The following is a 14,411-nucleotide window of genomic DNA, read 5'->3' as shown; positions in this document are numbered from 1 at the left end:
TGGTGACCATGCATTCGGCCTTGAAGCATTAAACAAAGGTTGGTTGAGATTTTGATATTTTGAACAAAGATAGTTGTGAAATGGGGTGAAAACCATTAAGTTATACACATAAAAATCCAGCAAGAAGATTAAACTACTAAATGTATTCATTTTAGATCAAGACATCAAAGAGGGAGAACCAAGCAAAGGCAAAGCGAAGATAATCGAGTAGTAGATTGGGAATCATTTCATCCGATATAAGGTAAGTCATTAAGCATATATTTGGTATTGATTTAAATGATCGTAATACCTATGCAATTGTGTTTAATGAGATGAAATGTATACAAATGTATATGTATGTAGAGATGAAATTGTCGAATGTAAAAAGAAAGTGAAGTGTATAGAGTGGTTGGTTTTCGGCACTAAGTGTGCGGGCAATAAGTGTTCACGGTTGTGAGATTGGCACTAAGTGTGCGAGCTTGAAATGCATGGCACTAAGTGTGCGAGCTTGAAATGCATGGCACTAAGTGTGCCAGTTTAAAGTACATGGCACTAAGTGTGCGCGGTTGATTATTAAGCACTATGTGTGCGAGCCCACTACATATATATTTTCTATCAATTATTTACATTAGGGGTGCGACTTTATCGAGTTGATCATGGACAGCGGAAGGGGCAAGTACCTTGAGCTCATGAGGAATGGACATTTTATTTATATTTGGAATTTTGGTTTGGTAAGTCTTGATCTATGTGGTGATATTGCTCGAAAATAAATGCATGCAATGTCATATGGCGTAATGTATGAAATATCAAGTAGGGCTTGGTATGTGACCAAACCGAAATGCCTAAAGAATTATAGTACCGTTTGGGGTGTGGATGGAGGATTTTAATCCCGCCTTAATTATTTTCTTTTATGGTATATTATTACTGAACGGCAATATAATGCTTATGGCTTACTGAGTTATATACTCACCCGGTGTTTGCTTGTCGCCATTTTAGGTTTCTCGGACTCGTCCTTTTTGCGTGCTCGTGATCGTCATTGGAGTCATCACACGGCTATCAACTTTTGGTATCTTTTTGTGTAGTCGGTTTAGGAGAACATTTTGGCATGTATAGGCTAATATGCTTTGTTGAACTTTGGTATGTAAACTTTTAGCCATGCGAAAATGGCATAAATGCTCGGTTGGATTTAGTTCTCCAATGTTAAGTCACAAGTCTTGGTAATTCGATTTCCATGCCTTATGCCATGGTTGATTATTTTGGTATTAAAATGCATGTTATGGCAATAGTGTAGTAGGGAGATGTTGGATAATGATTAGCCTCTGGTATGGCTAGTCATGATCATGATTTGTGACATGTATGATGAATCACTAGTTAGATCAAAGGGAAATCATGAAATAGGCATAGTTGCTTTAGTGACAGGTGCTGGCAGCAGCAGTAACGTGAGATTGAAAAATCACTAAAAATAGTAGGAATGGTATTAAATAGTAAATAAATTATGTAAATGTACCTTGATGAATCTACTTTTATATAGAAGAAACGAAATGGTCATATGAGTTATAAGTTAACAGATATTAAAGTTCTTATGAAACAGGGCCAGAACGGTTTCTGGATCCCCTGTCCCGAATTTGGAAAATCATTGTAAATTAACCAGAGATAATTAGGAGTCATACCATATATGTGTAGATTCCTCTCTGAGTCTAGTTTCTATAGAAACAAACGGCATCAGTATTGAAGCCCTGTACAGGGAGATATCCAATTCGTAATGCTCAAATGTCAGTGTAGTCGATCCCTGCAACAGGGGAGACTTTAACTAATAAACTGTACCAATTGGCTAGACCAAAAATTCTAGAAAAAAATATGTAGATGGAAATATGAGTCTAGTTTCATGGAAAATTGGCGAAACTGATTTTCGAGTTGTAAAACTCAAGTTATGAATTTTGGAGCGACTAGTACACAGATTGGCAGCTTGTCTGGAAACTCTCAATAAGTGGGTTGAAGTCTGTTAACACCTCGTGTTCGACTCCGGCGACGGTCTTGGGTTCGGGGTGTTACATAAATAATGCCTCTAAATCTTCAAAGCAAAAACGATAGTGGCAAGCTCTAGGTCATGTATGGGATAGTTCTTCTTGTGTGGCTTCAATTTCCGTGAAGCATAGGCTATCACTTTGCCATCTTGCATAAGCACACAACCCAATCTATTCAAGGATGCATCACTGTAGACCGCAAACTCTTTCCCAGACTCAGGTAATTCTAAAACATGAGCTTCGGTCAGCAATGTTTTTAACTTCTCAAAACTTTGCTGACACTTTTCCGTCCATTCAAACTTAATGTCTTTCTTTAGTAACCTCATCATCGGAGTCGCTATCATGGAGAATCCTTTTACAAACCTTCGATAGTAACCGACTAAGCCCAAAAAGCTTCTAACCTCGGTTATATTTTTAGGTGGTTTCCATTCGACAATAGTAGAGATCTTTCTTGGATCAACTTGGATGCCTTCACCCGAAACAATATGACCCAAAAATCCAATTTTCTGGAGCCAAAACTCACTCTTGCTAAACTTAGCATGCAGTTGTTTTTCCCGCAAAGTCTGCAACACAATCCTCAGGTGCTTCGCATGCTCTGTCTCATCTTTGGAGTAAATCAAGATGTCATCAATGAACACAACGACAAACTTATCCAAATATTGTAACACCCCAAACCCGAGACCATCGCCGGTGTCGGACCCGAGGGTTAACAAACCAAGTTCACATGTTTTTGCCCACCAATTTGACATTTCCAGTCAGGCTGGAAAACTGCGTCACTGTCGCCTTAAAAATCATATCTCGAGTTTCAAAACTCGGAAACTGGTTTCGTAAATTTTCCCTGAATTTAGACTCATATATACATCCATGGATTTATTTCTAGGATTTTTGGTCGGGCCAATTGGTACAGTTTATTAGTTAAAGTTACCCTGTTACAGGGATCGACTGCTCTGACCTTCGCGCGGTATAACTTGAATATCTCTCTGCACAGGGCTTTAATGCTGGTGTCGTTTGTTTCTAATGAAACTAGACTCAAAATGGAATCTGTACATATAAGTTATATCTCCTAATTCTTTTGGATAATTTATAGTGAATTTTTAAAGTTGCGACAGGGAACCCAGAAACCATTCTGGCCCTGTCTCACAATAGCTTTAATATCTCTTAACCTGTAACTCCTATGACCGTTTCGTTTCTTCCATATGAAAATAGACTCATCAAGGTTCATTTACATAGCTTATTTACTATCTAATTCCATTCCTATGAATTTTGGTGATTTTTCACATTCATGCCACTGCAGCTGGCAGCATCTGTTTTAAGATAGGACTTACCTATTTGGTGGTCTCCATGATTCAACTAGCCTTACCATACATAGGTTCATGTATGATCATTTTAACCATGCCAATGGCTGATCATATGACCAACATTCCCATTTCCAAGCCATAGCCACATCATGACACAAAATATATACATACAACCCACAATTAGTCTAAGTTCATGCTTCCTTTTCGAGCCATTTTCGCACGGCCGTACATACTTACATTACAACATATTTAACAAACAAGGGTAGTCCTATACATGCCATCTCAAGTTCAACCAAAATTTATACCAAAATGGAGGCTTGATAGTGTGGATGACTTCGACTTCAACGATCCCAAATCCGATTGCCTCGGCGAAATCTAGAAAACTAAGAGCCAAAGCAACGGGTAAGCATTTTTATGCTTAGTAAGTCTCAAGGAATATAATGAACTATAATTTACAGCAATACATTCACATAGCCAAATGCATCATTTCATTAATACACATTCTTACTTCATACTTCATCATTATATAAGTTCGCAAAGCATCAATCAATTCAATAACTGAAATTCATTAGTCGATTGAGCGAATGTTGCTCAAACACGTCGACTTTCCAATGCACATATAACGTACCTTATCCTTTGGGCTGTCCGAGTGTACTAATTAAATTCATTTCAGCAACCAACACTCACCTCCAGCCCAAGATTCTTGAATATAACCGGATATAATCACGTGCACAAATGCCTTGGTCTTAGCCGGATAGAATAACTTCGCACGAATGCCTTGGGCCTTAGCCCGGATATAGCCACTAGCACAATTGCCTTGGTCTTAACCGGATATAATTTCAGCATAATTGTCTTGGGCTTAGCCGGATATCATTCAATTTCTCATGCACACATACATCAATAATCATTGGACATACATATTTCATTTTCGTTACTAAGGCTCAAACACAATTAATATCATTAGCATATTCGCCTTGGGACTTAGCCCGGTGGAATTCAATTACTCATACACACATAATCAATAATCATACACATCCATATTTCATCTCACATAATTCAAGTAAGGTCACTTCTTGAGGACTTACCTCGGATGTTGTCGAACGGCTTTTTCGGCTATTCGATCACCTTTTCCTTCCCTTGTCCAATTGTGGCCCTCTTAGCTCTTGAGCTAATTCAAACAAATTCAATTTATTAAAACCTCATTGTGCTTGCTTATGGCGAATATGACAAGGATTTTAAATGGTCATATGGCCACTCTTTAGCTTGAATACACAATGGTCATGCACATTTTATACTACATCAAGCAATTCAATACAATTTATTTGAGCATCAAGGAAATGCTAAGGCCTTCAATAGGCTACCCAAGGCGAATATTCATGTACATGTTGAGGTCAATTTTGCACTTAATACCTCACAAAAACAGCATGCAATCTACTAATTGATGCTTTGCACATGTGTATTAAAACTTATAATATAGCATCAAGCACTTATATGTGTGCTAGGCGAATTGTGCTTGCAATTTCACAAGCATTCTTCCACATTTTCTTCTTTAAATCAATATATTCATCACTTAGTTCATAACCAAACATAATGTGCAATCATATATATGCATATATGAGCATGGCGAATTTTCAAGGTGTCCATAGCCATCCAAAACACAAACTTTTAACTAACATGCAAGAAGCATGAATCATGCTCAAGAATGCATCATGGCCAAGTATGACAATCATGCTCCTTTTCAACTTTAATCATGATAAAACAAAGAGAAAACTCAAAATCTTACTCATGAGTAGAAAATCCATCATTGCATGCATCATCATCAAGCTTCACACTTAGCATGCAATGGCTTTATCACTATAACAACTTTGGCCAAATACCATTTCCATGGCATACCAAAGATTTGAGCCATGGCTAACATGCACATCAAGTTAGCAACCAAAACATGCATGAAACTCCCAACACAACCTCATACATACCTTAATCTTGATGCAAATTTAGCCAAATCACCTTCTAGATCTCTTCTAAACAAAGGAAATGAAGCAAAAATCCCTTCTTCCTCTTAGTATTTTCGGCCAAAAAGGGAGAGAGCAAGCATGAACAAATTTTTTTGTTTTTCTCTTCTTGGTTGCACGGCAATGGGGTATGCCACTCTCACACACATTTTTTTTCATTCTTTTCTTACCCATGCTTATTTGTTTACTATTTCTCCCTAATGCCCAACAAAACATGTTTCATGACATGTTTAACCCATATTCTTTGTCATGGCGGCCATTACTTGTAAAAGGGGAATTTGACATGCAAGTCCATTATTTTGCATGCATGCTTTAATTAGTCATCACATATTTCCCTATCGTACTTTCAAAGTTCACTACTAAGTCCTTTCTTATAAATTAGCACCTAATTAATAAAAATCGAGACACGAAATATTTACGCATACCAATTCCACATACAATAAGTACGGAATATAACACTTAATTATTCTTGTGACTCGGTTTCGTGGTCCCGAAACCACTCTCCGACTAGGGTCACATTCGGGGTGTCACAAATATGGCTGAAAGATCCTATTCATTAGATCCATAAACATGGCTGGTGCATTCGTCAGCCTAAAAGGCATGACAAGAAATTTATAATGGCCGTATCTCGTCCTGAAAGCTCCCTTGGGTATATCCGAGTCTTTAAATCGTAGCTGATAATAGCCAGACCTCAAGTCTATCTTGGAGAACACAGTAGCTCCTCTCAGCTGGTCGAACAAATCATTGATCCTTGGCAACTGATACTTATTCTTGATAGTTACCTCATTCAGTTGCCGATAATCTATACATAGCCTTAATGAGCCATCTTTCTTCTTTACAAATAGTACGGGGGTACCCTAAGGTGAAAAACTCGGTCTTGCAAATCCTTTATCCGTTAGCTCTTGCAACTGTGCTTTTAACTCCTTCAGCTCGGTTGGCGCCATTCTATATGGAGCAATAGAAATGGGAGTTGTCCCTAGCACCAATTCAATACCAAACTCTATCTCCCTTTCAGGAGGTAATCCGAGCAATTCTTCTGGAAACACATCTGGATACTCACATACTATCAGCACAAACTCAATCTTCAACTCGGTTTCCTTAGTGTTTAGTAAAAACGCAAGATAGGCTTCATATCTTTTCCTCATATATCTCTGAGCAACCATTGCCGTAATTACAACCGGTGATGAATCCAATTCTCTCAAATCAACCCATAAAATCTCACCATCCAGGCATTTCAATTTAATATGCTTACTACCACAATTTACAATTACATCATGAAGGGCTAACCAATCCATACCAAGTATTACAACAAATTCATCGAATGGTAATAACATAAGGTTACCCGGAAAGTAATGACCTTGAATCGTCAAAGGACAATTCTTACAGACTTTATCAACCAGGACTAATTTGCCTAGTAGGTTCGACACTTTAATGATAAATTCTGTAGGTTCAACGGGTATGTTCATACTAGACACCAATCTCATACTAATATATGAATGCGTCTGTAACACCCCGAACCCGAGACCATCGCCGGTGTCGGACACGAGGGGTTAACAAGCCAAATCCACATATTTCACCCACCAATTTGACATTTCCAGACAGGCTGGAAATCTGCGTCACTGTCACCTTAAAAATCATATCTCGAGTTTCAAAACTCGGAAACTGATTCCGTAAATTTTCCATGAATTTAGACTCATATATCCATCCATGGATTTATTTCTAGAATTTTTTGTCGGGCCAATTGGTACAGTTTATTAGTTAAAGTCACCCATGTTACAGGGATCGACTGCTCTGACCTTCGTGCGTTACAACTTGAATATCTCTCTGTACAGGGCTTAAATACTGGTGTCGTTTGTTTCTAATGAAACTAGACTCAAAATGGAATCTGTACATATAAGACATGACTCCTAATTCTTTCTGGATAATTTATAATAAATTTTTAAAGTTACGACAAGGGACCCAGAAACCGTTCTGGCCCTATCTCACAATAGCTTTAATAACTCTTAACATGTAACTCCTATGACCGTTTCGTTTATTCCACATGAAAGTAGACTCATTAAGGTTCATTTACATAATTTATTCGTTATTTAATACCATTCCTACAAATTTTGGTGATTTTTCAAAACCATACCACTGCTGCTGCCAGCATCTGTTTTCAAAGTAACCATTACCTATTTCATGATTTCCACGATTCAAATGGCCCTTTTTGCACACATAGCACAAAGTGTGATTATGATTAACCATTCCAATGGCTAATCCTTTCAGACAATTTCATACCCCATAATGATTATCATACAAACTATTATAGAATCATACTAAAAACGTATATAAGCCATTTTCGCATGGCTATCCAAGCTTACACAAAACCGAAAGGTACATGACCTTCAACATTAGGTTAGTCCTATACATGCCATTTCAAAGTTCACCCAAAATTATACCAAAATGGAGGCTTTGATAGTGTAGATGACTTCGACTTTAATGATCCCGAATCCGATCGCTAACGAGCAAAATCTATAAAACAGAGAGCCAAAGCAACGGGGTAAGCATTTTTATGCTTAGTAAGTCTCAAGCAATAAAATCAGCTTTAACTAAGGCATTACATTCACATAGCCAAATGAATCATTTCATTAATACACATTCACATAATCATACTTGCTTCACACTTCATCATTGTATACTTTCACAAGATATCAACCAATTCAATAGCTGAAAATTCGTTAGTCGATTGAACGAATGTTACTCAAACATATTGACTTTTCCAATGCACATATAAACATACCTTTTCCTTTGGGCTTTTCGAGCGTACTAATTAAATTTATTACAGCAACCAACGCTCACCTTCAGCCCAAGCTTCTTGAATACAACCGGATATAACCACATGTACGAATGCCTTGGTCTTAGCCGGATAGAACGACTTGCACAAATGCCTTGGTATTAGCGGATTTAACAACTTGCACGAATGCCTTGGTCTTAGCCGGATGTGGTCACTAGCACAATGGCCTTTGGTCTTAACCCGGTATAATTACTAGCATAAATGTCTTGGGACTTAGCCGGATATCATTCAATTGCTCATGCACACACATACATCAATAATCATTACACATCCATGTTTCATTTTCGTTACTAAGGCTCAAACACAAACATATCACTTGCATAATCGCCTTGGGACTTAGCCAGGGTATCATTCAAATACTCATACACACATAAATCAATAATCATTACACATCCATATTTCATTTCACATAATTGAGTAGGGTCATTTCTTGAGGACTTACCTCGGATGTTGTCGAACGGCTTTGACGCTAATCGATCACTTTTCCTTCCCTTATCCAATTGTGGCCCTCTAAGCTCTTGAGCTAATTCAAACAAATTCAATTCATTAAAGTCTCGCTTGCTAGCCTTGGCCGAATACACATATCATTGACTCAACATCACATAACTAAGCACTTTAGTCAATTTTCTTTAATTAAGCACACATTCGGCCTTAGCTCACAACAAGGTAGCCGATTACCTAAGTCAAGAATAGGCATCATTAAGCTTGCCTCTAACCGAACGCATGCACAATAATTCCCCCCATGTGGCCGATTATACTTAGTCATACTTGCACAAAATCAACAATAAATTGCAAGATTTTCACATCATATGTGTACTAGGCCGATTGTACATGCAAATTTCACAACATTCTTCAACAATTTTCTTCTTTAAACAACATATTTATCACTTTCTTCATAATCAAAATATCATGTGCAATCATAAATACACATATAGGTGCAAGGCCGAATTTCAAGGTGCCCATAGCCATCCAAAACACAAATTTTTACTAACATGCAAGAAGCATGAACCATGCTCATGAATGCATCATGGCGAATACATCACAATCATGCCCTTTCAACTTCAATCATGGTTAAACAAAAGAAAACTCAATGTCTTACTCAAGATGGCTACAAGAAATTTCAAGAGTAGAAAATCCATCATTGCATGCATCATTAGCAAGCTTCACATTTAGCATGCAATGGCTTTAACACAATAACAACTTTGGCCAAATACCATTCCCATGGCATAACAAGGATTTGAACCATGGCTAACATGAACATCAAGTTAGGAACTAAAACATGCATGAAACTCGTAACACAACCTCATACATACCTTACTCTTGATGCAAGTTTAGCCAAATTTCCTTCTAGATCTCTTCTAAACAAAGAAAATGAAGCAAAATCCTTCCTTTTTCCTTAGTATTTTCGGCCAAAGAAGAGAAAATAGATGAACAAAATTTTTTCTTTTGCTTCTCTTTCACTCACGCAAAAAGGGGAAAGGATGAGCAAATTTTGATTTTTTGTTTCTCTTCCTACATGCTTAATTTTTTATCATTTATCACATCATGCATTAACAAAACATGTCATAACATGTTTTCCTTGCCCATATTCCTTGTCATGGCTGGCCACTATACCATCTTTGGGGAAATTTGACATGCAAATCCCTTATTTTTGCATGCATGATCAACTAGTCATCACACATTTCCCCATCATACTTTCAAAGTTTACTACTAGGTCCTTTCTAGTGAAATTCACATTTATAATTCTAAATTGAAACATCAAAATGTCATACACAAATTAACACATATCATAGGCATCAAAATAAAATTTTAAATTATTTTTATGCCTCGGTTTTGTGGTCCCGAAACCACATCCCGACTAGGGTCAATTTTGGGCTGTCACAACTCTCCCCCACTTAAGAAATTTTCGTCCCCGAAAATCTTACCGGTAAATAGGGTTGGGTATCGCTCTTTCATAGAGTTCTCGGTTTCTCAAGTAGCTTCTTCTATCCCGTGTTTGAGCCATAACACTTTCACTAGCGGAACACGCTTGTTCGCAACTCTTTCACTTCACGTGATAGGATACGAATCGGTTCTTCCTCATAACTCATATTGGCTTGAATTTCAACCTCCGATGGACTAATCACGTGCGATGGATCGATCTATAGCGTCGAAGCATCGAAACATGAAAGACATCGTGGATCTTTTCGAGTTCGGGGCAAAATCAGACGATATGCCCTTTGGACCGACTCTTCGGATATCTCATATGGTCCAATGAACCTCGGGCTCAACTTGCCCTTACGGCCGAATCTGAGTATCTTTTTCCAAAGCGAAACCTTAAGAAACACTTTATCTCCCACGATACTCAATGTCCTTTCGTTTCAAATCCGCGTCGACTTCGACGATCGGAGGCTATTTTCGGACTTTCACGGATTACTTTTACTTTCATTCAGCATCTTTAATCAAATCCACTCCGAAAATTTTGTTTTCACCGAGCTCGGTCCAAAACAATGGTGTACGGCATTTACGCCCGTACAAAGCCTCGTAAAGCGCCATCTTAATACTTGATTGAAAACTATTGTTGTGGCGAATTCAATCAAAGGTAGGTACCGTTCCATGAACCATCGAACTCGAGGATGCAACATCTCAACCTATCCTCAAGTATCCGAATTATCCGCCGGATTGACCATCGGTTTGGGGGTGAAAGCGGTCTTGAAATGCAACTTGGTACCCAAAGCTTCTTGCAATTTCTTCCAAAATCGCGAGGTGAACCTCGGATCTCTATCCGACACTGTAAATCGGTACCCGTGTAATCTCACAATCTGAGAAGCGTACAATTCAGCTAGTTTATCTAATGAAAAATCCGTACGCACAAGGATAAAGTGAGCCGACTTAGTCAATCTATCAACAACAACCCAAATCGCATCCTTCTTACTTGCTGACAATGGCAGTCCGGACACAAAGTCCATTGTGACTCGATCCCATTTCCACTCGGGTATCGTGATCGGCTGAAGAAATCCTGAAGGCACTTGATGTTCCGCTTTCACTTGTTGACATATTAAACATCTCGAAACAAAATCGGAGATGTCTCATTTCATACCATGCCACCAAAACCGACATTTCAAATCGTTGTACATCTTTGTACTCCCCGGGTGGATTGCCATTCGGCTACAATGGGCTTCGTTCAGAATTATCGAAATAAGTTCCGAATTCCTTGGAACACACAGACGACTTCTGAACCTTAAACAATCATCATCATCGATCTGAAACTCCGATTCCTTGTTCGGAACACACTCGACCCGTTTTGCAACCAACTCATCGTCGACCTTCTGAGCTTCACAAATTTGATGTATCAATAATGGTTTGGCTTTCAATTCAGCTACTAACACGTTGTCGATCGAGCGGACAAGTGCACATTCATCGTCAGAAGCGAATAATGATTTACGACTCAAGGCATCCGCAACCACATTCGCCTTTCGGGTGATAGTCAATGACCAGCTCATAATCCTTTAACGGCTCGAGCCAACGTCTTTGTCGCAGATTTAAGTCTCTTTGGGTCATCAAATATTTGAGACTTTTGTGATCCGAGTACACATGGCATCTCTCACCAAATAAGTAATGTCGCCAAATCTTCAAGGCGAATCGATGGCGACCAATTCGAGATCATGGGTCGGATAATTTTTCTCGTGTGGCTTTAATTGCCTCGGCGCGCAGGCCACAACTCAACCTTCTTGCATCAATACGCAACCTAACCCAAGTAGGAGGCGTCACTATAGATGACAAACTCTTTGCGATTCGGGTTGCACTAGAATTGGGGCTTCGATCAAATAAGTTTTGATTGATCGAAACTTTTCGACATTTCTCTGTCCATTCGAACTTAACATCCTTTTGGAGTAGCCGTCATCGCGTGGCTATCGTTGAGAAACCTTTTACAAATCGTCGGTAATAACCAAGCAAGCCCCAAAAAGCTCGAACCTCGATAATATTTCTGGAGGCTTCCAATTAAGTATGGCTGAAATTTTATTGGTCGACTCGAATACCGATCTGAGATACCACATGACCCAAGAAGCTAACTTCTCTTAACCGAACTCACACTTGCTGAACTTAGCATATAATTGCTTATCCCGTAAAATTTGCAACACTAACCTCGGTGTTCAAGATGTTCGGTCTCATTTCTTGAATAGACCAAGATGTCATCAATGAACACGACTACGAATCGATCCAAATATGGTGCAAGATCCGATTCATTAAATCCATAAATACCGCAGGGCATTAGTAAGCCCAAACGGCATCACTAGGAACTCATAGTGATCATATCTCATTCGAAGGCGGTCTTGGGTACGTCCGAATCTCGGATTCGCAATTGATAATAGCCCGATCTCAAATCTATTTTCGAGAACACCGAGGCTCTTTGAGTTGATCGAACAAGTCATCGATACGTGGTAGCGGATATTTGTTCTTTATCGTTGCTTTATTAAGTCGACGATAGTCGATGCTGACCTCATGGTTCCATCCTTCTTTTCACAAACAACACCGGCGCACCCAAGGCGAAAAACTCAAGGCGAGCAAAACCTCTATCCACCAATTCTTGCAACCGAGCTTTCAACTCCTTTAATTCCGTTGGTGCCATACGATACGGAGCTATCGAAATTGGAGTGGTACCGGTACCAATTCGATGCCAAATTCTATTTCCGAACAGGTGGTAAACCGCAATTCTTGTGGAAAACATCAGGGTATTCACAAACCACCGCAGCGATTCGGGTTTCTTTTCTATTCCTTGTCATCGAGCACATACGCAAGGTACGCCGCACCCTTTTCTTAAATATTTCGGGCCAACATTGCGATATTACATTTGGTAACCCCTTTAAGTCCGTAGACTCAACCCGAATTATCTCGTTATTCGCGCACCTCAAATCGATAGTCTTGCTCTTGCAATTTACAACCGCATCGTGCATGGTCAACCAATCCAAACCAAGAATAACGTCAATTCATCGAGCGGCAAAAGCATCAAGTCCGCCGGAAAACAAGAACCTCGGAACACTAAGGGACTTTTCTTGCACACTTTGTTGACAAGCACGTAATGACCCAAGGGTTTGACACCGAATTACAAACTCGATGAGACTCAATAGGCAAAGTCTTCTTTGGATGCTAAGGTTTCACATATATAAGAATGAGTAGAACCGGGGTCAATCAAAGCAATCACATTAGTATTGAAAAGAGTGAAAGTACCGGTAATGACATCGGTGAGGCGGCATCCTCGCGTCTTGCGTATGGCATAAGTCCTAGCAGAGCACGAGCCTCGGATCGATGGTAGCATCTCTAGATCCTCTCTTACCGCCACTAACATTGCCCACATTTCTAGGTGGCCTACCTCGGCGATGGTAGCACCGGGTTTCCACTCGACTTACATTTTGTTCAAGCAACCTCGGGCAATCCTTCATAAGGTGGTCGGCCGATCCACACTTATAGCAGAGCGATCACGGAACCAACAGCTCCCGAATGCCATTTGCCACAATGCAGACACTCGCCTCTCTCGGCGATCATTTCCACCATGGCGATCGAAGTGACTCGTGTGGTCACAGGGGTCGATCGCGTCCTCGTCTAGAAAAGCCGGCGCCTCTAGACCGGCTCACATCATCTCGAAATCTCTTCGATGCTGTTGAAGAGACTTTCCGAGGACCTTTTGAATTCTCCGGTTCCCACATCAATTTTTGTTTCTCCTTTCTAAGCTCTTGACTTTACAAGCTCGCTCAACAAGTACTACGAACTCTCGTATTTCGAGAATGCCAACGAACATCCTTATATCATCATTCAGCCCATCCTCGAGCGTTTACACATAATAGCCCGGACGAAATGCATTCTCGCGTCTGGCTAAGCCTCACAAATTGTCGTTCGTAGTGATGGCGACATAGAACCTTGCTTAAGATCAAGAAATTCCCTTCGCTTTTGGTCGATGAATCTCGGTGATATACTTTTTTGAACTCGGTTTGAAAGAATTCCCATGTCACTTGCTCTCTAGGCACCACGAAGTCGAGTACTCCACCAATAATAGGCGGAATCGCGTAGCAAGGAGATGGTACACTTTAAGCACTCATCGGTGTACAAGATAGCTCATCGAGCACCGGATAGTGTTATCCAACCAAAATTCAGCTTGCTCGGCATCGTCGCTATCCGTAGCCTTGAATTCAGTGGCCCCATGTTTACGAATTCATCGATTGGGGCTTACTTGACCTTATTTGGTCGATTCACGGAGGTATTGTAGGTCTTGAGGTTGCATTAGTCGGGA

Source organism: Gossypium arboreum, chromosome 4 (assembly GCF_025698485.1).
Source record: "Gossypium arboreum isolate Shixiya-1 chromosome 4, ASM2569848v2, whole genome shotgun sequence".
NCBI classification, from domain to species: domain Eukaryota; kingdom Viridiplantae; phylum Streptophyta; class Magnoliopsida; order Malvales; family Malvaceae; genus Gossypium; species Gossypium arboreum.
The sequence above is the reverse complement of the archived record's forward strand: the minus strand, read 5'-3'. Positions refer to the sequence as shown.